This window comes from Phyllobates terribilis, unplaced genomic scaffold (assembly GCF_046119375.1).
Source record: "Phyllobates terribilis strain yellow unplaced genomic scaffold, ASM4611937v1 Scaffold_7__3_contigs__length_470593459, whole genome shotgun sequence".
Classification (NCBI taxonomy): Eukaryota; Metazoa; Chordata; class Amphibia; order Anura; family Dendrobatidae; genus Phyllobates; species Phyllobates terribilis.
In genome coordinates, this window is record NW_027362767.1 from 396,237,920 (window position 1) to 396,263,375 (window position 25,456).

Sequence of the window (25,456 nt, forward strand, 5' to 3'; positions counted from 1 at the left end):
GAGGCAGCTCTAAGCTTTTTAATTTAAATTGTCTCTGTAATTTGAATGAATACACTTTAAATCCATTTACAAGGATCTATTGGAGGGCAAGTCTCATGCCAGCAGCCGCGTAATTCCAGCTCCAGTAGCATCCACTAAAGCTGCTGCAGTTAAAAAGCTTTTATAAGGATCGAGCTCGGCTGTCCACCGCAAGGCATCCTACTGCCAGTCCCAGCCCCTATGCCTTGGGGTGCCTCCTGATGCTCTTCACTGAGTATCCCGTGGTCCCGAAGCATTTCCTTTGAAAAAATTAAGTGTCCAAACTACAGGTGGTGTAGCTTGCTTAACAGCCGGGATAATCCGCTGACAAGCACACACTGCTACTAGGCACAAAGTATTTCCTGGGCTAGATGCAGTTAAAAATTTGTAATTAGATACTCTCGTTGGATGCTGAGAAAGCATTCCATAGAGTCTCCTGGCACGGCATATATGATTCTCTTAAAAAGCTTGGGGTAGGGGTCTAGGGGACCCTTTTATAGCCAAAATCACGACCCTGTATCGCAATACGTCACCTAGGCTGAAGATAAATGGAACTGTAGCACCCTGAGGGCTCGGTTGCTACAGAGGTATTGCACCTCACCCAGAGGTGTGATATCTCACTCTCAGGTAAGGATGGAGTGTGGATCAGGACCCGACACCTGCATGCATTACACCACATTGCCGTGGGGCAGGGCGACCAATATGCCCCTGAGATGGGCACGACAGTCCCTGTCCCTGGCTGGAGTGGGGGGAGGGAACACTGAGGAAGGGGAACCCTGTAGTGCAGGAGCAGGGAGGAAGCAGTTCCTGGGTGCATTGAGAAGGGAGTATAAAAGGTGGGCACCATCTTAGTTCAGTGCAGAGAAGTCTGAGCAGAAGTGGCAGGGAGCAGGGGCTCTGCATGAGCTCTGCTCCGGAGGCAGGCCTAGTAACAGAGGCCCAGGCCTGGAAGAGGGAGAAGGAAGGAAGAGGAGCGGAGAAGGCTCCAGGAACGAGGAACGAAGGGATCCCAGGGGTGCGGACGGGCGAGTCGCCACCGCACGCCCGAATCCACCTGCATGGAGGGGTCAGGCCAAAGGGGGAGACCGGTCCCCGAAACTAGTGGAGGCAGGAAACGACCCTCAGCTAGAAACCGCAGGCTGTGACATTTTATGTGGCGCAGCCCCTCGCTACACCCGCTAGGAGGGCAGCACATAGGGTCAGGGAAACTGGCGCCAAGTTTACCAAGAGGAGGCCCGAGGCAGCCGGACAGAAGGGTTGGTAAGAAAGGCCAGACAAAGGACACACAAAGGGGGTCCTGTGAAGCGCTCCAAAGTTATCTGGGAGTTGTCTGAGCCCCTCACCTGGTGAGCACAGTACGACGTGGGCAGCCGTTACCTGCAGACGTGGTCTGGATAATAAGAACTGTGAGTAAAGGCCCTGGACTGCATCACTGACTCCGTGTCGTTACTGCTGCTGCCCTGCACCATCACCCCCATCCTCCGCATACACTGCCCTGAGGCTATACTCCTCCCATGGGGAGTTATGCTACGCTCTGCTGCACCCACAACACCAGCCTCAGCGTTCTGCCCTGCAGCGGCGGTTCACTCTGACCGCAATCCACGGGTGGCGTAGTCGGACATTTAAACATCAAAACCACATAAATAGTTCCGCCACTGGTTTGACCACCCTGAGCCATGGAACCGGGTCGCCGCCACGAAGACTACAACCACCAGCATCCACCAAAAAGGGTCCGGCTCCGGGTGTCCCAAGGCCCAGGGGGTGCATCAGAATATTTTCATCACCTTTCACAATCACCAATGGGACAAGGCAGGGATGTCCTCTGTCCCCTCTCTTATACATCCTAGTGACGGAGCACCTGCTCTCATCAATTCGCCATAACCCCAATATTAGGTGGATTGAGGTGGGAGGCACCGAGTACAAGTGCTCTCTATTTGCTGATGATGTACTAGTATATATCACTCAATCACATATATCCATCCATACTGTTATGGCTGAAATAGATCACTTTGTTACGTGGTCAAATTTTAAAATCAATGCAGCGAAGTCTGAGGCCCTCGATGTCTCCCTCCCCAAATCCATATAGGATTCCATCCAGTCCAACTTTCCCTTTGCCTGGCCCTCACAGGGTATCAAATACTTAGGAATTCCTATTCATAGAGACCTCTCCCATCTATGTTATCTTAATTTTGGGCCCTTTATTGAACAACTCCATACAGACCACGGTTGGCAAGTTAGAACTGTAAGATTCACTACGTGAACCACTGGTGTTTTGTGGAAAAGCACATGTACACTGTGTTCCAAATTATTATGCAAAAAGTGTTTAGGAGTGATAAGGGAAGAATTTGTTTGTTTGTCAGTTAAACTCATTGATGGTGATGTGTGTCAGGGCTCTTTATATCACTGTAAGCAATTGCAGACACCTGTGCTAATTAGTTTGGCAGGTGTGTCCAATGAAAGGCAAGACTACTTAAGAAGGCTGTCTCACATTATTAAGCAGCCTACATTTTCTGCCAAAATGGGAAAGAAAAAGGATGTGTCGGCTGCTGAGAAGCAACAAATTGTGGAGTGTTTAGGTCAAGGCATGACTACAATCAACATTGTGCGATGATCAGGATGAAGTGTCTTGGCAATCAAGAAGTCTGTATCTGATTCACAGTACACACGTGTGCGTGCTGATAAGGGCAAATTGAGGACTCTTTCCTACAGGCAATTACGTCAGGTTAAAAGAGCAGCGGCAAAAAAGCCTTGTCATAGCAGCAGACAAGTTTTTGAAGCTGCTGGTGCCTCCAACGTCCCCCGAACAACAAGATGCAGGTCCTTCAGAGGTTTGCAGCTGTGCATATGCCATCCTGTCAACTTCCTCTATCCACTTCACACAAGCAGAAACGGCTCCAGTGGGCCAAACATTACATGAAGACTGATTTCAAAACTGTTTTGTTCACGGATGAGTGCCGTGCAGCGCTCGATGGTCCAGATGGATGGAGTGGAGGATGGCTGGTTGATGGACACCCCACGCAAACACGGCGACAGCGCCAACAAGGAGGAGGTGGAGTAATGTTTTGGGCTGGAATCATGGGGAGAGAGATTGTCGGCCCCTTTAGGATCCCTGAAGGCGCTAAAGATGAACTCCATAATGTATGTGGATTTTCTCAAACAGCACTTCCTGCCATGGTTCAAGAAGAAGAACCATGTATTTCACAGCAAGATCATTTTTTGCATGATAATGCACCATCTCATGCTGCACATAAAACATCTGCATCTCTGGCTGATATGGGCATAAAAGGGGACAAACTTATGGTGTGACCCCCATGCTCCCCTGACATCTACCCCATTCAGAACCTCTGGAGCATCATCAAAAGGAGGGTCTATGATGGCGGGAGGCAGTTCACATCTAAGCAACAGCTCTGGGAGGGTATTCTGTCCTCATGCAAAACAATTGAAGCAGAAACAATCCAAAACCTGACAAATTCAATGGACGAGAGAGTTCAGAAGCTCCTTTCGAACAAGGGGTCCTATGTGAAAATATAACATCACCTAGAATAAAGTTTTGAGTTGAAAACTGTTTGATTTCAGTTTCTAATAACCTGCTAATGCTTATAATTTCAAAAATGACCATTTTTTTGGTCTTTATTAAAATGAAAAGGTTGATCGAAAAGTTTGGGGGATCTAAGAGTGTGGCAACCCAGTAGTCATGATTACTTCGAATTCTGACAATATGAGGGTCATGTTGCAGATAGTGCAGCAAGAAGGCAATTATGTGTCTTGCGCATCTCGGAGCCCCAAAATAATTTTCCGGGCTAGATGCAGCTAAAAATTATTATTAATTTTAAATCTGGTGGAGCTTAGTATAGATGGGCTAATAGGATCAGTGCTGCACACTGCTACAAAGCCCAAGTTATTTTCCAGTCAAGATACAGATAAACATGATTAGTAATTTGAAAGCTTAAAATGGTTGGTAGGGTGATTTTAACCAATCATCAAGCTTTTACTCTCCCCAGGATGACACAGGGGTAGAAAAGTCATTTCGGATCCATGATTTGTTCATCTTTATGAACGTGAGTCTGTCTACATTATCAGTGGAGAGCCGCGTGCGCTTATCTGTCAGCACACCACCAGCAGCGCTGAACACACGTTCAGACAGAACGCTGGCTGCGGGGCATGACAAGATCTCCAAGGCATAAGTGGCTAGCTCCGGCCATTTATCCAGATTGGAAGCCCAAAAAGAGCAAGGGTCCAGTGACACAGTCATGGCTTCAATGTTTACTTGGGGATACTCCTGTACCATCGTCACTAGGTGTTGACTATGTGTCAGACTTCTTGTCTCCTGTGGCCTTGCAAAGGATGGGCTAAAAAAGTGGTGAAATGATTGCGCAAAATTGATGTTACCAGCAGATACTGTGGTTCTGTTACGGTTTGAGTGCTGAACACTTGACGGTCCCACGGTTGGCAAGTTGGAACTGTGAGATTCACTACATGCACCACTGGTGTTTTGTGGAAAAGCACATGTAAGATTCTGCAACAGTCTCTGCTGATACTCCTGCATGCGTGCATCCCTTTCTATGGCAGGAATAATTTCTGCAAATTTACTTTTGTACCGGGGATCTAACAGTGTGGCAACCCAGTAGTCAGGATTATTTCTAATTCTCACAATTCGAGGGTCATGTTGCAGGTAGTGCAGCAAGAAGGCACTCATGTGTGTTGCGCATCCAGGAGCACCAAGTCCCTGTTGTGTTGGTGGCGAGGTAACAATCATGCTTCCTTCCTCTGTCCTCTCCCCCCAACCTCGCACAACAGAAATGTGATCAAGGTCTCCCTCATCTGATGAGTCTTCCATCAGTTCGTCCTCCACTTCTTCCTGGGCTCCTGCACCTTCCTCACTAGTTTGGCTGCTACCATGCGCCCTGGTAAAACCATCTCCCCCACCCTCACATGCCTGCCGCCTTGGTGCTGCCGACCGTCTGGACCTTGCAGATGTTAGCACTTCCGCATACAACTCCTCCTCCTCTACTTCCTCCACCTCCTCTTGTGCCACCATCTGACTCCGAATTCTGTTTAACATGTGCTCCAGCATGTAAATCACCAGAATAGTCATGCTGATAATGGCATCGTCAGCACTAAACATCTTCGTCGCCATTTCAAAACTGTGCAGAAGGGTGCATAGGTCCCTGATCTGAGACCACTCCTCCAGCGTGATTTGCCCCACCTCCGGATCTCGTTGGCCCAGGCTATACGTCAGAACGTATTGCACCAGGGCTTGTCGGTGCTGCCACAGTCGCTGCAACATGTGCAGAGTTGAATTCCACCGGGTAGGCACATCGCATTTTAGCCGGTGAAGTGGCAGGCCCAACGACTTCTGTAGAGATGTAAGTCGCTGAGCTGCGGGATGCGAACGGCGGAAGTGAGCACACAGCGACCGTGCCCTCTGCAGAAGGCCATCTAGTCTGGGATAGTGGGCTAAAAATTGCTGGACAACCAGGTTCAACACGTGAGCCATACAAGGCACCTGTGTGACATTGCACCGGCGAAGGGCCGCACCCAGGTTTGCAGCATTGTCGCACACGGCCTTTCCTGGTTTCAGGTCCAGTGGAGACAACCATTCATGAAATTAGTTCTCCAGAGCTGACCACAACTCCTCAGCTGTGTGACTCACATTTCCCAGACATTTCAAAGTAAAAACCGCCTGATGACGTTGAGCCCTATTGCCAGCATAGTAAGGAGGTGTGCAGGATCCCTTCTGCGCAGTTAGAAAGCTTGTGGCATGACCAGACAGGCTTTGGGTGCAGGTGGAAGACCGAAAGGAGGTTGAGGAGGCAGAAGCAGTGGAGGAACTTTGACATAAAGAGGATTGACGCACAACTCGTGGGGACGGCAAGACTTGGACAGCAGCCCCTTGTCCTGCTGTCACCATATTTACCCAGTGCCCAGTCAGCGACATGTAACGCCCCTGTCCATGCCTACTCGTCCAAGTGTCTGTGGTGAAATGCACCCTGTCACACACAGAGTTTCTCAAAGAAGCGGTGATGTTTTGTGCGACATGCTGGTGGAGCGCAGGCACACCTTTCTTTGAGAAGTAGTGCCGACTGGGCATCTGGTACTGGGGCACTGCGATGGACATAAGGTCTCGAAAATCCTCTGTGTCCACCAGGCGGAAAGGCAGCATTTCTGTAGCCAAGAGCTTGCAGATGGTGAAATTCAACCTCTTAGCTTTCTCATGGCTAGGAGGAAATGGTCTTTTACTTGTCCACATCTGAGGGACCGAGGGCTGGCTATTGTGCTTAGACGGGGTTGATAAGGGCTTCCCCGGCAAACTGCCGGTCTGTGAGGAAGATGCAGGCGGACATGTTAGGTTGCCTTGATCCAAAGGTGGTGCTATCGATGTCGGACAGCGCTCAACACCAGCTGGTGTTACCACCTCCAAAGAAAATGATGACCTGCCAATCACGCTGGCTGTTGCGGGTAAAGAGGTGGCAGGTCTGCGCCCCAAAACAGGTGTGACTGCTGTCCCCCCAGTCACAGCGGATGAAGAGGCCGCGGATGCACAAGATATGGCAGACGGTGGCTGGCCCGGCCGGCTAGGCCGCATTGTAGCACACTGAGCTTCCCACTGCAACTTATGCTTCATGTCCATGTGCCGGTTCATGCATGAAGTACTCAAACTATGTATTTTTTGGCCTCTACTTAGCTTTTGCTGACAAATGTTACAGATAACACGAGTTTGGTCATCTTTATCGATCTGAAAAAATGCCCAGGCTATGCAAGGCTTAGCACCCATGCGACCTGAAGAGCCACCACGACTTGTGGTGAGAGGCAGAGTTGTGTTTGAGGATGCAGTTGTTGACGTGCTTCCAGTACTACGTCTCTGTCCAGGAAGGCGCAACCTGACCTCGTCGTCACTAGCATCTTCCTCCACCTCTTCTGCTGACCTCATCTCTTGGCTGACTGTGGGTTGACAGTAAGTGGGATCTCCAACCTCATCATCATAACCCTGTGCGTTATCACACCCGTCGTCCTCAGAGCCAACCTGTTCCTGCTCTGACAAAAAACTAAAGTTGTCACTCCAATCAGGTATTTGAGTCTCATCATCGTCTTCCTCATTGTCTCCACCAACAGGAGTTACAGTTTGGGAATGAGGGTCTACATTATGGTCAGAACCTTCTGCGTCTGGTCCTGAATCCAATTCATAAAGATTCTGGGCATCAGTGCAGATCATTTCCTCGTCTGGATTCACAGAAGCGCTGGAGTCGACCTCTGATTCCCAGGCTATAGTATGAGTAAACAGCTCTGCAGACTCAACCATCTGTTCTACCTCATACTCAGACGGGCAGCTGGAGATTTGGGAGCTGTGAGGAAGCAAGTGCGATTGGGGTGACACTTTTGAGGACTGGAGTATTTGTGATGTTGAAGTTGATGTGGAGGAGAGCCCACTTAAAGGAGCACTTGATATCCTTTGAAGCACCTGCTGTTTTTGTGCCTCATCTGGAATTTGTAGCGATTGGCGTGGCCGTAAGAAAGGGATCTTATCACATTGTCCGCTAAAAGAAGTAGACATTTTAGTTTGGCTGGAAGATGGTCTTTCTTCTGCAGATGTTACTGTTGCTTTAACACCTACCCCACGGACACAACCTTTTTTCCCCTTCCCAACACGCCTATTCCCCTTTCCACCAGCAGCAGGCCTTTTTCCACTCATTTTGGTGGTTAACTAATTCACAACTCTGGAGTTGTTTGCACAAAAAAAACAATGGATGGGAACCGAGCAGAGCTGAGTGGCCAAACTGTGGTATTAGGCCAAAACTATTGGCTGGGTTAGATGCAGAAAAAAATTATATTCAATTTGCAATCTGATGTAGGTCAGTATAGATGGACTAATAGAGAAAGTCCCACACACAGCTAGAAGCCCAAATATTTTTTCAGAGGTAGATGCAGAAAAAACTTATATTCAGTTTGCAACCTGATGGAGGTTTGTATAGATGGATTAATAGAACAAGTCCCACACAGCTAGAAGCCCAATATTTTTTCAGAGGTAGATGCAGAAAAAAAATATATTCAGTTTGCAACCTGATGGAGTTCAGTATAGATGGACTAATAGAGAAAGTCCCACATACAGCTAGAAGGCCAAATATTTTTTCAGAGGTAGATGCAGAAAAAAATTATATTCAGTTTGCAACCTGATGGAGGTCTGTATAGATGGATTAATAGAACAAGTCCCACACACAGCTAGAAGCCCAATATTTTTTCAGAGCTATATGCAGAAAAAAAATATATTCAGTTTGCAACCTGATGGAGGTCAGTATAGATGGACTAATAGAGAAAGTCTCACACACTGCTAGAAGGCCAAATATTTGTTCAGAGCTAGATGCAGACAAAAAATTATTTTTAATTTGCAACCTGATGGAGGTCAGTATAGATGGACTAATAGAGAAAGTCCCACACACAGCTAGAAGCCCAAATATTTTTTCAGAGGTAGATGCAGAAAAAATTATATTCAGTTTGCAACCTGATGGAGGTCAGTATAGATGGACTAATAGAACAAGTCCCACACACAGCTAGAAGCCCAATATTTTTTCAGAGCTAGATGCAGAAAAAAAATATATTCAGTTTGCAACCTGATGGAGGTCAGTATAGATGGACTAATAGAGAAAGTCCCACACACTGCTAGAAGGCCAAATATTTTTTCAGAGCTAGATGCAGACAAAAAATTATTTTTAATTTGCAACCTGATGGAGGTCAGTATAGATGGACTAATAGAGAAAATCCTACACACAGTTAGAAGCCCAAATATTTTTTCAGAGGTAGATGCAGAAAAAAATTATATTCAGTTTGCAACCTGATGGAGGTCAGTATAGATGGACTAATAGAACAAGTCCCACACACTGCTAGAAGGCCAAATATTTTTTCAGAGCTAGATGCAGAAAAAAATTATTTTTAATTTGCAACCTGGTGGAGGTCAGTATAGATGGACTAATAGAACAAGTCCCACACACAGCTAGAAGCCCAAATATTTTTTCAGAGCTAGATGCAGAAAAAAATTATATTCAATTTGCAACCTGATGGAGGTCAGTATAGATGGACTAATAGAATGATGCTATGCCCAAAAGATTTTACTTCACTAGGTGCAGTAAAAAAATTGGTATTCTATACACAGGTGGTATATCTTGTAACACAGATAGGCTACTCCACTGAGTAACACACTCTGCAATAGGCCAAAAAGGATTAGCTTTGCTAGATTCAGCCAAATGCTGTGAAAAAAACTTGCACAGCACTGGCACAGACCTGCCTGGCAAAAACTGATAGGAACTGATGTAACCTAGTCCTGAAAAGGACTGCAATTACAATTAGTCTTTACTCCCACAATCTATCTATTTAAGAGCACAGACCTGCCTGATAAAAGTCGTAGGAAATGCTGTAACCTAGTCCTTAGAAGGACTGCAATCACAACTATTCCCTACTCCCAAGCTATCTGTAGATTTGTGCTAAAATTGGCTTGAAATTAACAAGGTATAGCGCACACAGCAACAGCGGTGCCGTCTAACACACAGCTGCAGCAGTGAGAAAATGGTGGCGACGGGGAAAATGGCTTGGTCTTATAGGGCAAGGACATGTGACATACATTGCCAATGACACATGCCCTTGCTTGTGTGAAGAAAAGCACTTCGCTCCGTGTGTGCGCTGCTGATAGGCTGACAGATTGCACCTCCCCACTGTAAATGCGGGAAAGAGAAAAAAAAATGGAGATCTTCATTATTCCTGCAGAGATCCATCCCCTGCCCCTCCCCCCACCCCGCTGTACACTCAAACTGCGTATTAACATTAATTTTCATCATTACTGAGAAAAAATCCAGTTATGATTTTGGTGCACGAACAGTTATCGAACATAACCTCAAACAGCCGAATTTTTCTCAAATCGTTCGTGTTCGCCGAACGGCTCGAACACCGCCCAAAACAGCTCGAATTTGATATACCACCTGTGTATAGAATACCAATTTTTTTACTGCACCTAGTGAAGTAAAATCTTTTGGGCATAGCATCATTCTATTAGTCCATCTATAGTCCATCTATAATGACCTCCATCAGGTTGCAAATTGAATATAATTTTTTTCTGCATCTAGCTCTGAAAAAATATTTGGGCTTCTAGCTGTGTGTGGGACTTGCTCTATTAGTCCATCTATACTGACCTCCATCAGGTTGCAAATTTAATATAATTTTTTTCTGCATCTAGCTCTGAAAAAATATTTGGGCTTCTAGCAGTGTGTGGGACTGGGTCTATTAGTCCATCTATACTGACCTCCATCAGGTTGCAAATTAAAAATAATTTTTATCTGCATCTAGCTCTGAAAAAATATTTGGCCTTCTAGCAGTGTGTTGGACTTTCTCTATTAGTCCATCTATACTGACCTCCATCAGGTTGCAAATTCAAAATAATTTTTTGTCTGCATCTAGCTCTGAAAAAATATTTGGCCTTCTAGCAGTGTGTGGGACTTTCTCTATTAGTCCATCTATACTGACCTCCATCAGGCTGCAAATTCAAAATAATTTTTATCTGCATCTACCTCTGAAAAAATATTTGGGCTTCTAGCTGTGTGTGGGACTTGTTGTATTAGTCCATCTATACTAACCTCCATCAGGTTGAAAATTCAAAATAATTTTTTGTCTGCATCTAGCTCTGAAAAAATATTTGGCCTTCTAGCAGTGTGTGGGACTTGTTCTATCAGTCCATCTATACTGACCTCCATCAGGTTGCAAATTCAAAATAATTTTTATCTGCATCTAGCTCTGAAAAAATATTTGGCCTTCTAGCAGTGTGTGGGACTTTCTCTATTAGTCCATCTATACTGACCTCCATCAGGTTGCAAATTCAAAATAATTTTTTGTCTGCATCTAGCTCTGAAAAAATATTTGGCCTTCTAGCAGTGTGTGGGACTTTCTCTATTAGTCCATCTATATTGACCTCCATCAGGCTGCAAATTAAAAATAATTTTTATCTGCATCTATCTCTGAAAAAATATTTGGGCTTCTAGCTGTGTGTGGGACTTGTTCTATTAGTCCATCTATACTGACCTCCATCTGGTTGCAAATTCAAAATAATTTTTTGTCTGCATCTAGCTCTGAAAAAATATTTGGGCTTCTAGCAGTGAGTGGGACTTGTTCTATTAGTCCATCTATACTGACCTCCATCAGGTTGCAAATTGAATATATTTTTTTTCTGCATCTAGCTCTGAAAAAATATTTGGGCTTCTAGCAGTGTGTGGGACTGGGTCTATTAGTCCATCTATACTGAACTCCATCAGGTTACATATTAAAAATAATTTTTATCTGCATCTAGCTCTGAAAAAATATTTGGCCTTCTAGCAGTGTGTGGGACTTTCTCTATTAGTCCATCTATACTGACCTCCATCAGGTTGCAAATTCAAAATAATTTTTTGTCTGCATCTAGCTCTGAAAAAATATTTGGCCTTCTTGCAGTGTGTGGGACTTTCTCTATTAGTCCATCTATACTGACCTCCATCAGGCTGCAAATTAAAAATAATTTTTATCTGCATCTACTTCTGAAAAAATATTTGGGCTTCTAGCTGTGTGTGGGACTTGTTCTATTAGTCCATCTATACTGACCTCCATCAGGTTGCAAATTCAAAATAATTTTTTGTCTGCATCTAGCTCTGAAAAAATATTTGGGCTTCTAGCTGTGTGTGGGACTTGTTCTATTAGTCCATCTATACTGACCTCCATCAGGTTGCAAATTCAAAATAATTTTTTGTCTGCATCTAGCTCTGAAAAAATATTTGCCCTTCTAGCAGTGTGTGGGACTTGTTCTATTAGTACATCTATACTGACCTCCATCATGTTGCAAATTGAATATAATTTTTTTTCTGCATTTAGCCCTGAAAAAATATTTGGCCTTCTAGCAGTGTGTGGGACTTTCTCTATTAGTCCATCTATACTGACCTCCATCAGGCTGCAAATTAAAAATAATTTTTATCTGCATCTACCTCTGAAAAAATATTTGGGCTTCTAGCTGTGTGTGGGACTTGTTCTATTAGTCCATCTATACTGACCTCCATCAGGTTGCAAATTCAAAATAATTTTTTGTCTGCATCTAGCTCTGAAAAAATATTTGGCCTTCTAGCAGTGTGTGGGAATTTCTCTATTAGTCCATCTATACTGACCTCCATCAGGCTGCAAATTAAAAATAATTTTTATCTGCATCTAGCTCTGAAAAAATATTTGGCCTTCTAGCAGTGTGTGGGACTTTTTCTATTAGTCCATCTATACTGACCTCCATCAGGTTGCAAATTCAAAATAATTTTTTGTCTGCATCTAGCTCTGAAAAAAATATTTGGTCTTCTAGCAGTGTGTGGGACTTGTTCTATTAGTCCATCTATACTGAACTCCATCAGGCTGCAAATTAAAAATAATTTTTATCTGCATCTAGCTCTGAAAAAATATTTGGCCTTCTAGCAGTGTGTGGGACTTTCTCTATTAGTCCATCTATACTGACCTCCATCAGGTTGCAAATTCAAAATAATTTTTTGTCTGCATCTAGCTCTGAAAAAATATTTGGCCTTCTAGCAGTGTGTGGGTCTTTCTCTATTAGTCCATCTATACTGACCTCCATCAGGCTGCAAATTCAAAATAATTTTTTTGTCTGCATCTAGCTCTGAAAAAATATTTGGGCTTCTAGCATTGAGTGGGACTTGGTCTATTAGTCCATCTATACTGACCTCCATCAGGTTGCAAATTGAATAAAAAAAATTTCTGCATCTAGCTAAGAAAAAATATTTGGGCTTCTAGCGGTGTGTGGGACTTGGTCTATTAGTCCATCTATACTGACCTCCATCAGGTTGCAAATTAAAAATAATTTTTTTCTGCATCTAGCTCTGAAAAAATATTTGGGCTTCTAGCAGTGTGTGGGACTTGGTCTATTAGTCCATCTATACTGACCTCCATCAGGTTGCAAATTAAAAATAATTTTTTTCTTCATTTAGCTCTGAAAAAATATTTGGGCTTCTAGCAGTGTGTGGGACTTGTTCTATTAGTCCTTCTATACTGACGTCCAGCAGGTTGCAAATTGAATATAATTTTTTTCTGCATCTAGCTCTGAAAAAATATTTGGGCTTCTAGCGGTGTGTGGGACTTGGTCTATTAGTCCATCTATACTGACCTCCATCAGGTTGCAAATTAAAAATAATTTTTTTCTGCATCTAGCTCTGAAAAAATATTTGGGCTTCTAGCAGTGTGTGGGACTTGGTCTATTAGTCCATCTATACTGACCTCCATCAGGTTGCAAATTAAAAATAATTTTTTTCTGCATCTAGCTCTGAAAAAATATTTGGGCTTCTAGCAGTGTGTGGGACTTGGTCTATTAGTCCATCTATACTGACCTCCATCAGGTTGCAAATTAAAAATAATTTTTTTCTGCATCTAGCTCTGAAAAAATATTTGGGCTTCTAGCAGTGTGTGGGACTTGGTCTATTAGTCCATCTATACTGACCTCCATCAGGTTGCAAATTGAATAAAAATATTTTCTGCATCTAGCTCTGAAAAAATATTTGGGCTTCTAGCGGTGTGTGGGACTTGGTCTATTAGTCCATCTATACTGACCTCCATCAGGTTGCAAATTAAAAATAATTTTTTTCTGCATCTAGCTCTGAAAAAATATTTGGGCTTCTAGCAGTGTGTGGGACTTGGTCTATTAGTCCATCTATACTGACCTCCATCAGGTTGCAAATTAAAAATAATTTTTTTCTTCATTTAGCTCTGAAAAAATATTTGGGCTTCTAGCAGTGTGTGGGACTTGTTCTATTAGTCCTTCTATACTGACATCCAGCAGGTTGCAAATTGAATATAATTTTTTTCTGCATCTAGCTCTGAAAAAATATTTGGGCTTCTAGCGGTGTGTGGGACTTGGTCTATTAGTCCATCTATACTGACCTCCATCAGGTTGCAAATTAAAAATAATTTTTTTCTGCATCTAGCTCTGAAAAAATATTTGGGCTTCTAGCAGTGTGTGGGACTTGGTCTATTAGTCCATCTATACTGACCTCCATCAGGTTGCAAATTAAAAATAATTTTTTTCTGCATCTAGCTCTGAAAAAATATTTGGGCTTCTAGCAGTGTGTGGGACTTGGTCTATTAGTCCATCTATACTGACCTCCATCAGGTTGCAAATTAAAAATATTTTTTTTCTGCATCTAGCTCTGAAAAAATATTTGGGCTTCTAGCAGTGTGTGGGACTTGGTCTATTAGTCCATCTATACTGACCTCCATCAGGTTGCAAATTAAAAATAATTTTTTTCTGCATCTAGCTCTGAAAAAATATTTGGGCTTCTAGCAGTGTGTGGGACTTGGTCTATTAGTCCATCTATACTGACCTCCATCAGGTTGCAAATTGAATAAAAAAAATTTCTGCATCTAACTCTGAAAAAATATTTGGGCTTCTAGCGGTGTGTGGGACTTGGTCTATTAGTCCATCAATACTGACCTCCATCAGGTTGCAAATTAAAAATAATTTTTTTCTGCATCTAACCCAGCCAATAGTTTTGGCCTAATACCACAGTTTGGCCACTCACCTCTGCTCGGTTACCATCCATTGTTTTTTTGTGCAAACAACTCCAGAGTTGTGAATTAGTTAACCACCAAAATGAGTGGAAAAAGGCCTGCTGCTGGTGGAAAGGGGAATAGGCGTGTTGGGAAGGGGAAAAAAGGTTGTGTCCGTGGGGTAGGTGCAGAAGAAAGACCATCTTCCAGCCAAAATAAAATGTCTACTTCTTTTAGCGGACAATGTGATAAGATCCCTTTCTTACGGCCACGCCAATCGCTACAAATTCCAGATGAGGCACAAAAACAGCAGGTGCTTCAACGGATATCAAGTGCTCCTTTAAGTGGGCTCTCCTCCACATCAACTTCAACATCACAAATACTCCAGTCCTCAAAGGTGTCACCCAAATCGCACTTGCTTCCTCACAGCTCCCAAATCTCCAGCTGCCCGTCTGAGTATGAGGTAGAACAGATGGTTGAGTCTGCAGAGCTGTTTACTCATACTATAGCCTGGGAATCAGAGGTCGACTCCAGCGCTTCTGTGAATCCAGACGAGGAAATGATCTGCACTGATGCCCAGAATCTTTATGAGTCGGATCCAGGACCAGACGCAGAAGGTTCTGACCATAATGTAGACCCTCATTCCCAAACTGTAACTCCTGTTGGTGGAGACAATGAGGAAGACGATGATAAGACTCAAATACCTGATTGGAGCGACAACTTTAGTTTTTTGTCAGGGCAGGAACAGGTTGGCTCTGAGGACGACGGGTGTGATAACGCACAGGGTGATGATGATGAGGTCGGAGATCCCACTTACTGTCAACCCACAGTCAGCCAAGAGATGAGGTCAGCAGAGGAGGTGGAGGAAGATGCTAGTGACGACGAGGTCAGGTTGCGCCTTCCTGGACAGAGACGTAGTACTGGAAGCACGTCAACAACTGCATCCTCAAACACAACTCTGCCTCTCACCACAAGTCGTGGTGGCTCTTCAGGTCGCATGGGTGCTAAGCCTTGCATAGCCTGGGCATTTTTTCAGATCGATAAAGATGACCCAACTCGTGTTATCTGTAACATTTGTCAGCAAAAGCTAAGTAGAGGCCAAAAAATACATAGTTTGAGTACTTCATGCATGAACCGGCACATGGACATGAAGCATAAGTTGCAGTGGGAAGCTCAGTGTGCTACAATGCGGTCTAGCCGGACGGGCCAGTCTGCCATATCTTGTGCATCCGCGGCCTCTTCATCCTCTGTGACTGGGGGGACAGCAGTCACACCTGTTTTGGGGCGCAGACCTGCCACCTCTTTACCCGCAACAGCCAGCGTGATTGGCAGGTCATCATTTTCTTTGGAGGTGGTAACACCAGCTGGTCTTGAGCGCTGTCCGACATCGATAGCACCACCTTTGGATCAAGGCAACCTAACATGTCCGCCTGCATCTTCCTCACAGACCGGCAGTTTGCCGGGGACACCCTTATCAACCCCGTCTAAGCACAATAGCCAGCCCTCGGTCCCTCAGATGTGGACAAGTAAAAGACCATTTCCTCCTAGCCATGAGAAAGCTAAGAGGTTGAATTTCACCATCTGCAAGCTCTTGGCTACAGAAATGCTGCCTTTCCGCCTGGTGGACACAGAGGATTTTCGAGACCTTATGTCCGTCGCAGTGCCCCAGTACCAGATGTCCAGTCGGCACTACTTCTCAAAGAAAGGTGTGCCTGCGCTCCACCAGCATGTCGCACACAACATCACCGCTTCTTTGAGAAACTCTGTGTGTGACAGGGTGCATTTCACCACAGACACTTGGACGAGTAGGCATGGACAGGGGCGTTACATGTCGCTGACTGGGCACTGGGTAACTATGGTGACAGCAGGACAAGGGGCTGCTGTCCAAGTCTTGCCGTCCCCACGAGTTGTGCGTCAATCCTCTTTATGTCATTTTTCCTCCACTGCTTCTGCGTCCTCAACCTCCTCTCGGTCTTCCACCTGCACCCAAAGCCTGTCTGGTCATGCCACAAGCTTTCTAACTGCGCAGAAGGGATCCTGCACACCTCCTTACTATGCTGGCAGTAGGGCTCAACGTCATCAGGCGGTTTTTACATTGAAATGTCTGGGAAATGTGAGTCACACAGCTGAGGAGTTGTGGTCAGCTCTGGAGAACCAATTTCATGAATGGTTGTCTCCACTGGACCTGAAACCAGGGAAGGCCGTGTGCGACAATGCTGCAAACCTGGGTGCAGCCCTTCGCCGGGGCAATGTCACACACGTGCCTTGTATGGCTCACGTGTTGAACCTGGTTGTCCAGCAATTTTTAGCCCACTATCCCAGACTAGATGGCCTTCTGCAGAGGGCACGGTCGCTGTGTGCTCACTTCCGCCGTTCGCATCCCGCAGCTCAGCGACTTACATCTCTACAGAAGTCGTTGGGCCTGCCACTTCACCGGCTAAAATGCGATGTGCCTACCCGGTGGAATTCAACTCTGCACATGTTGCAGCGACTGTGGCAGCACCGACAAGCCCTGGTGCAATACGTTCTGACGTATAGCCTGGGCCAACGAGATTCAGAGGTGGGGCAAATCACGCTGGAGGAGTGGTCTCAGATCAGGGACCTATGCACCCTTCTGCACAGTTTTGAAATGGCGACGAAGATGTTTAGTGCTGACGATGCCAATATCAGCATGACTATTCCGGTGATTTACATGCTGGAGCACATGTTAAACAGAATTCGGAGTCAGGTGGTGGCACAAGAGGAGGTGGAGGAAGTAGAGAAGGAGGAGTTGTATGCGGAAGGGCTAACATCTGCAAGGTCCAGACGGTCGGCAGCACCAAGGCGGCAGGCATGTGAGGGTGGGGGAGATGGTTTAACCAGGGAGCATGGTAGCAGCCAAACTAGTGAGGAAGGTGCAGGAGCCCAGGAAGAAGTGGAGGACGAACTGATGGAAGACTCATCAGATGAGAGAGACCTTGATCACATTTCTGTTGTGCGAGGTTGGGGGGAGAGGACAGAGGAAGGAAGCATGATTGTTACCTCGCCACCAACACAACAGTGACTTGGTGCTCCTGGATGCGCAACACACATGAGTGCCTTCTTGCTGCACTACCTGCAACATGACCCTCGAATTGTGAGAATTAGAAATAATCCTGAATACTGGGTTACCACACTGTTAGATCCCCGGTACAAAAGTAAATTTGCAGAAATTATTCCTGCCATAGAAAGGGATGCACGCATGCAGGAGTATCAGCAGAGACTGTTGCAGAATCTTACATGTGCTTTTCCACAAAATACCAGTGGTGCACGTAGTGAATCTCACAGTTCCAACTTGCCAACCGTGGGACCGTCAAGTGTTCAGCACTCAAACCGTAACAGAACCACAGTATCTGCTGGTAACATCAATTTTGCGGAATCATTTCACCACTTTTTTAGCCCATCCTTTGCAAGGCCACAGGAGACAAGAAGTCTGACACATAGTCAACGCCTAGAGACGATGGTACAGGAGTATCTCCAAGTAAACATTGAAGCCACGACTGTGTCACTGGACCCTTGCTCTTTTTGGGCTTCCAATCTGGATAAATGGCCGGAGCTAGCCACTTACGCCTTGGAGATCTTGTCATGCCCCGCAGCCAGCGTTCTGTCTGAATGTGTGTTCAGCGCTGCTGGTGGTGTGCTGACAGATAAGCGCACGCGGCTCTCCACTGATAATGTAGACAGACTCACGTTCATAAAGATGAACAAATCATGGATCCGAAACGACTTTTCTACCCCTGTGTCATCCTGGGGAGAGTAAAAGCTTGATGATTGGTTAAAATCACCCTACCAACCGTTTTAAGCTTTCAAATTACTAATCATGTTTATCTGTATCTTGACTGGAAAATAATTTGGGCTTTGTAGCAGTGTGCAGCACTGATCCTATTAGGCCATCTATAATAAGCTTCACCAGATTTAAAATTTAAAATAATTTTTAGCTGCATCTAGCCCGGAAAATAATTTTGGGGCTCCGAGATGCGCAAGACACATAAGTGCCTTCTTGCTGCACTACCTGCAGCATGACCCTCATATTGTCAGAATTCGAAGTAATCATGACTACTGGGTTGCCACACTCTTAGATCCCCCAAACTTTTCGATCAACCTTTTCATTTTAATAAAGACCAAAAAAATGGTCATTTTTGAAATTATAAGCATTAGCAGGTTGTTAGAAACTGAAATCAAACAGTTTTCAACTCAAAACTTTATTCTAGGTGATGTTACATTTTCACATAGGACCCCTTGTTCGAAAGGAGCTTCTGAACTCTCTCGTCCATTGAATTTGTCAGGTTTTGGATGGTTTCTGCTTCAATTGTTTTGCATGAGGACAGAATACCCTCCCAGAGCTGTTGCTTAGATGTGAACTGCCTCCCGCCATCATAGACACTCCTTTTAATGATGCTCCAAAGGTTCTGAATGGGGTAGAGGTCAGGGGAGCATGGGGGTCACACCATAAGTTTGTCCCCTTTTATGCCCATATCAGCCAGAGATGCAGATGTTTTATGTGCAGCATGAGATGGTGCATTATCATGCAGAAAAATGATCTTGCTGTGAAATACACGGTTCTTCTTCTTGAACCATGGCAGGAAGTGCTGTTTGAGAAAATCCACATACATTATGGAGTTCATCTTTAGCGCCTTCAGGGATCCTAAAGGGGCCGACAATCTCTCTCCCCATGATTCCAGCCCAAAACATTACTCCACCTCCTCCTTGTTGGCGCTGTAGCCGTGTTTGCGTGGGGTGTCCATCAACCAGCCATCCTCCACTCCATTCATCTGGACCATCGAGCGCTGCACGGCACTCATCCGTGAACAAAACAGTTTTGAAATCAGTCTTCATGTAATGTTTGGCCCACTGGAGCCGTTTCTGCTTGTGTGAAGTGGATAGAGGAGGTCGACAGGATGGCGTATGCACAGCTGCAAACCTCTGAAGGACCCTGCATCTTGTTGTTCGGGGGACGTTGGAGGCACAAGCAGCTTCAAAAACTTGTCTGCTGCTATGACAAGGCTTTTTTGCCGCTGCTCTTTCAACCTGACGTAATTGCCTGTAGGAAAGAGTCCTCAATTTGCCCTTATCAGCACGCACACGTGTGTACTGTGAATCAGCTACATACTTCTTGATTGCCAAGACACTTCATCCTGATCATCGCACAATGTTGATTGTAGTCATGCCTTGACCTAAACACTCCACAATTTGTTGCTTCTCAGCAGCCGACACATCCTTTTTCTTTCCCATTTTGGCAGAAAATGTAGGCTGCTTAATAATGTGAGAGAGCCTTCTTAAGTAGTCTTGCCTTTCATTGGACACACCTGCCAAACTAATTAGCACAGGTGTCTGCAATTGCTTACAGTGATATAAAGAGCCCTGACACACATCACCATCAATGAGTTTAACTGACAAACAAACAAATTCTTCCCTTATCACTCCTAAACACTTTTTGCATAATAATTTGGAACGCGGTGTACATGTGCTTTTCCACAAAACACCAGTGGTTCACGTAGTGAATCTTACAGTTCTAACTTGCCAACCGTGGTCTGTATGGAATTGTTCAATAAAGGGCCCAAAATTAAGATAACATAGATGGGAGAGGTCTCTATGAATAGGAATTCCTAAGTATTTGATACCCTGTGAGGGCCAGGCAAAGGGAAAGTTGGACTGGATGGAATCCTATATGGCTTTAGGGAGGGAGACATCGAGGGCCTCAGACTTCGCTGCATTGATTTTAAAATTTTACCATGTAACAAAGTGATCTATTTCAGCCATAACAGCAGGGATGGATATATGTGATTGAGTGATATATACTAGGACATCATCAGCAAATAGAGAGCACTTGTACTCGGTGCCTCCCACCTCAATCCACCTAATATTGGGGTTATGGCGAATTGATGAGAGCAGGTGCTCCGTCACTAGGATGTATAAGAGAGGGGACAGAGGACATCCCTGCCTTGTCCCATTGGTGATTGTGAAAGGTGATGAAAATGTTCTGACGCACCCCCTGGGCCTTGGGACACCCGGAGCCGGACCCTTTTTGGTGGATGCTGGTGGTTGTAGTCTTCGTGGCGGCGATCCGGTTCCGTGGCTCAGGGCGGTCAAACCAGTGGCGGAACTATTTATGTGGTTTTGATGTTTAAATGTCCGACTACGCCACCCGTGGATTGCGGTCAGAGTGAACCGCCGCAACAGGGCAGACCGCTAAGGCTGGTGTTGTGGGTGCAGCAGAGCGTAGCATAACTCCCCACGGGAGGAGTATAGCCTCAGGGCAGTGTATGCGGAGGATGGGGGTGATGGTGCAGGGCAGCAGCAGTAACGACACGGAGTCAGTGATGCAGTTCAGGGCCTTTACTCACAGTTCTTATTATCCAGACCACGTCTGCAGGTAACGGCTGCCCACGTCGTACTGTGCTCACCAGGTGAGGGGCTCAGACAACTCCCAGATAACTTTGGAGCGCTTCACAGGACCCCCTTTGTGTGTCCTTTGTCTGGCCTTTCTTACCAACACTTCTGTCCGGCTGCCTCGGGCCTCCTCTTGGTAAACTTGGCGCCAGTTTCCCTGACCCTATGTGGTGCCTTCCTAGCGGGTGGAGCAAGGGGCTGTGCCACATAAAATGTCAGAGCCTCCGGTTTCTAGCTGAGGGTCGTTTCCTGCCTCCACTAGTTCGGGGACCGGTCTCCCCCTTTGGCCTGACCCCTCCACGCAGGTGGATTCGGGCGTGCGGTGGCGACTCGCCCGTCCGCACCCCTGGGATCCCTTTATTCCTCGTTCCTGGAGCCTTCTCCGCTCCTCTTCCTTCCTTCTCCCTCTTGCAGGCCTGGGCCTCTGTTACTAGGCCCGCCTCCGGAGCAGAGCTCATGCAGAGCCCCTGCTCCCTGCCACTTCTGCTCAGACTTCTCTGCACTGAACTAAGATAGTGCCCACCTTTTATACTCCCTTCTCAATGCACCCAGGAACTGCTTCCTCCCTGCTCCTGCACTGCAGGGTTCCCCTTCCTCAGTGTTCCCTCCCCCCACTCCAGCCAGCGACAGGGACTGTCGTGCCCATCTCAGGGGCATATTGGTCGCCCTGCCCCACGGCAATGTGGTGTAATGCATGCAGGTGTCGGGTCCTGATCCACACTCCATCCTTATCTGAGAGTGAGATATCACACCTCTGGGTGAGGTGCAATACGTCTGTAGCAACCGAGCCCTCGGTGCTACAGTTCCATTTATCTTCAGCCTAGGTGACGTATTGTGATACAGGGCCGTGATTTTGGCTATAAAAGGGTCCCCTAGACCCCTACCCCAAGCTTTTTAAGAGAATCATATATGGCGTGCCAGGAGACTCTATGGAATGCTTTCTCAGCATCCAACGAGAGTATCTACTTACAAATTTTTAACTGCATCTAGCCCAGGAAATACTTTGTGCCTAGTAGCAGTGTCTGCTAGTCAGCAGATTATCCCGGCTGTTAAGCAAGCTACACCACCTGTAGTTTGGACACTTAATTTTTTCAAAGGAAATGCTTCGGGACCACGGGATACTTAGTGAAGAGCATCAGGAGGCACCCCAAGGCATAGGGGCTGGGACTGGCACTAGGATGCCTTGCGGTGGACAGCCGAGCTCGATCCTTATAAAAGCTTTTTAACTGCAGCAGCTTTAGTGGACGCTACTGGAGCTGGAATTACGCGGCTGCTGGCATGAGACTTGCCCTCCAATAGATCCTTGTAAATGGATTTAAAGTGTATTCATTCAAATTAGAGGGACAATTTAAATTAAAAAGCTTAGAGCTGCCTCCACCACAGGGGGGCTCTCTCGACCCACCAGCGGACAGGCACCAGTATTGGGAGAGGGGGGCTGGCCGTCAGGGTTCACCGCGGCTCTGGCACAAACCCGGCGACACGGAGGTGGCATGGGCAGGAGCGGACTGGCCGTCTCGGCTTCTCACTTTTTGGATTTTAGAAGGGCATGACATGCCTATATCTGTGTCTCCCCCTCCTTTTACTACTCCACCTCTTTTCTTTTCGCATGACTATATGTACTTGTCACTTTTCCATGTGTTAGTTGTGTCTTCTGAGCAGTTTGTCAGCTTTTGGACACCTTTGAAGGTGTTTTCTATGTGTTTCTATGTGTTTTTGTTTGCCTGCCATTGGTTTTAACGGTGTTCGAAGGTGTTCGACGAACAGTTCGATGAACAGTTCGGCGAACACACGGGTGTTCGACGAACCGAACTCGAACACTACGGGGGTGGCTCAACACTACTGCAGACGTGGTCTGGATAATAAGAACTGTGAGTAAAGGCCCTGGACTGCATCACTGACTCCGTGTCGTTACTGCTGCTGCCCTGCACCATCACCCCCATCCTCCGCATACACTGCCCTGAGGCTATACTCCTCCCGTGGGGAGTTATGCTACGCTCTGCTGCACCCACAACACCAGCCTCAGCGGTCTGCCCTGGAGCGGCGGTTCACTCTGACCGCAATCCACGGGTGGCGTAGTCGGACATTTAAACATCAAAACCACATAAATAGTTCCGCCACTGGTTTGACCGCCCTGAGCCACGGAAACGGGTCGCCGCCACGGAGACTACAACCACAAGGGTCCGGCTCCGGGTGTCCCAAGGCCCAGGGGGCGCGTCAGAACATTTTCATCACCTTTCACAATCACCAATGGGACAAGGCAGGGATGTTCTCTATCCCCTTTCTTATACATCCTAGTGACGGAGCACCTGCTCTCATCAATTCGCCATAACCCCAATATTAGGTGGATTGAGGTGGGAGGCACCGAGTACAAGTGCTCTCTATTTGCTGATGATGTCCTAGTATATATCACTCAATCACATATATCCATCCATGCTGTTATGGCTGAAATAGATCACTTTGTTACATGGTCAAATTTTAAAATCAATGCAGCGAAGTCTGAGGCCCTTGATGTCTCCCTCCCCAAATCCATATAGGATTCCATCCAGTCCAACTTTCCCTTTGCCTGGCCCTCACAGGGTATCAAATACTTAGGAATTCCTATTCATAGAGACCTCTCCCATCTATGTTATCTTAATTTTGGGCCCTTTATTGAACAACTCCATACAGACCACGGTTGGCAAGTTAGAACTGTAAGATTCACTACGTGAACCACTGGTGTTTTGTGGAAAAGCACATGTACACTGTGTTCCAAATTATTATGCAAAAAGTGTTTAGGAGTGATAAGGGAAGAATTTGTTTGTTTGTCAGTTAAACTCATTGATGGTGATGTGTGTCAGGGCTCTTTATATCACTGTAATCAATTGCAGACACCTGTGCTAATTAGTTTGGCAGGTGTGTCCAATGAAAGGCAAGACTACTTAAGAAGGCTGTCTCACATTATTAAGCAGCCTACATTTTCTGCCAAAATGGGAAAGAAAAAGGATGTGTCGGCTGCTGAGAAGCAACAAATTGTGGAGTGTTTAGGTCAAGGCATGACTACAATCAACATTGTGCGATGATCAGGATGAAGTGTCTTGGCAATCAAGAAGTATGTAGCTGATTCACAGTACACATGTGTGCGTGCTGATAAGGGCAAATTGAGGACTCTTTCCTACAGGCAAATATGTCAGGTTGAAAGAGCAGCGGCAAAAAAGCTTTGTCATAGCAGCAGACAAGTTTTTGAAGCTGCTGGTGCCTCCAACGTCCCCCGAACAACAAGATGCAGGGTCCTTCAGAGGTTTGCAGCTGTGCATACGCCATCCTGTCGACCTCCTCTATCCACTTCACACAAGCAGAAATGGCTCCAGTGGGCCAAACATTACATGAAGACTGATTTCAAAACTGTTTTGTTCACGGATGAGTGCCGTGCAGCGCTCGATGGTCCAGATGGATGGAGTGGAGGATGGCTGGTTGATGGACACGCCACGCAAACACGGCTACAGCGCCAACAAGGAGGAGGTGGAGTAATGTTTTGGGCTGGAATCATGGGGAGAGAGATTGTCGGCCCCTTTAGGATCCCTGAAGGCGCTAAAGATGATCTCCATAATGTATGTGGATTTTCTCAAACAGCACTTCCTGCCATGGTTCAAGAAGAAGAACCGTGTATTTCACAGCAAGATCATTTTTTTGCATGATAATGCACCATCTCATGCTGCACATAAAACATCTGCATCTCTGGCTGATATGGGCATAAAAGGGGACAAACTTATGGTGTGACCCCCATGCTCCCCTGACCTCTACCCCATTCAGAACCTTTGGAGCATCATTAAAAGGAGTGTCTATGATGGCGGGAGGCAGTTCACATCTAAGCAACAGCTCTGGGAGGGTATTCTGTCCTCATGCAAAACAATTGAAGCAGAAACCATCCAAAACCTGACAAATTCAATGGACGAGAGAGTTCAGAAGCTCCTTTCGAACAAGGGGTCCTATGTGAAAATGTAACATCACCTAGAATAAAGTTTTGAGTTGAAAACTGTTTGATTTCAGTTTCTAATAACCTGCTAATGCTTATAATTTCAAAAATGACCATTTTTTGGTCTTTATTAAAATGAAAAGGTTGATCGAAAAGTTTGGGGGATCTAAGAGTGTGGCAACCCAGTAGTCATGATTACTTCGAATTCTGACAATATAAGGGTCATGTTGCAGGTAGTGCAGCAAGAAGTCACTTATGTGTCTTGCGCATCTCGGAGCCCCAAAATAATTTTCCGGGCTAGATGCAGCTAAAAATTATTATTAATTTTAAATCTTGTGGAGCTTAGTATAGATGGCCTAATAGGATCAGTGCTGCACACTGCTACAAAGCCCAAATTATTTTCCAGTCAAGATACAGATAAACATGATTAGTAATTTGAAAGCTTAAAACGGTTGGTAGGGTGATTTTAACCAATCATCAAGCTTTTACTCTCCCCAGGATGACACAGGGGTAGAAAAGTCGTTTCGGATCCATGATTTGTTC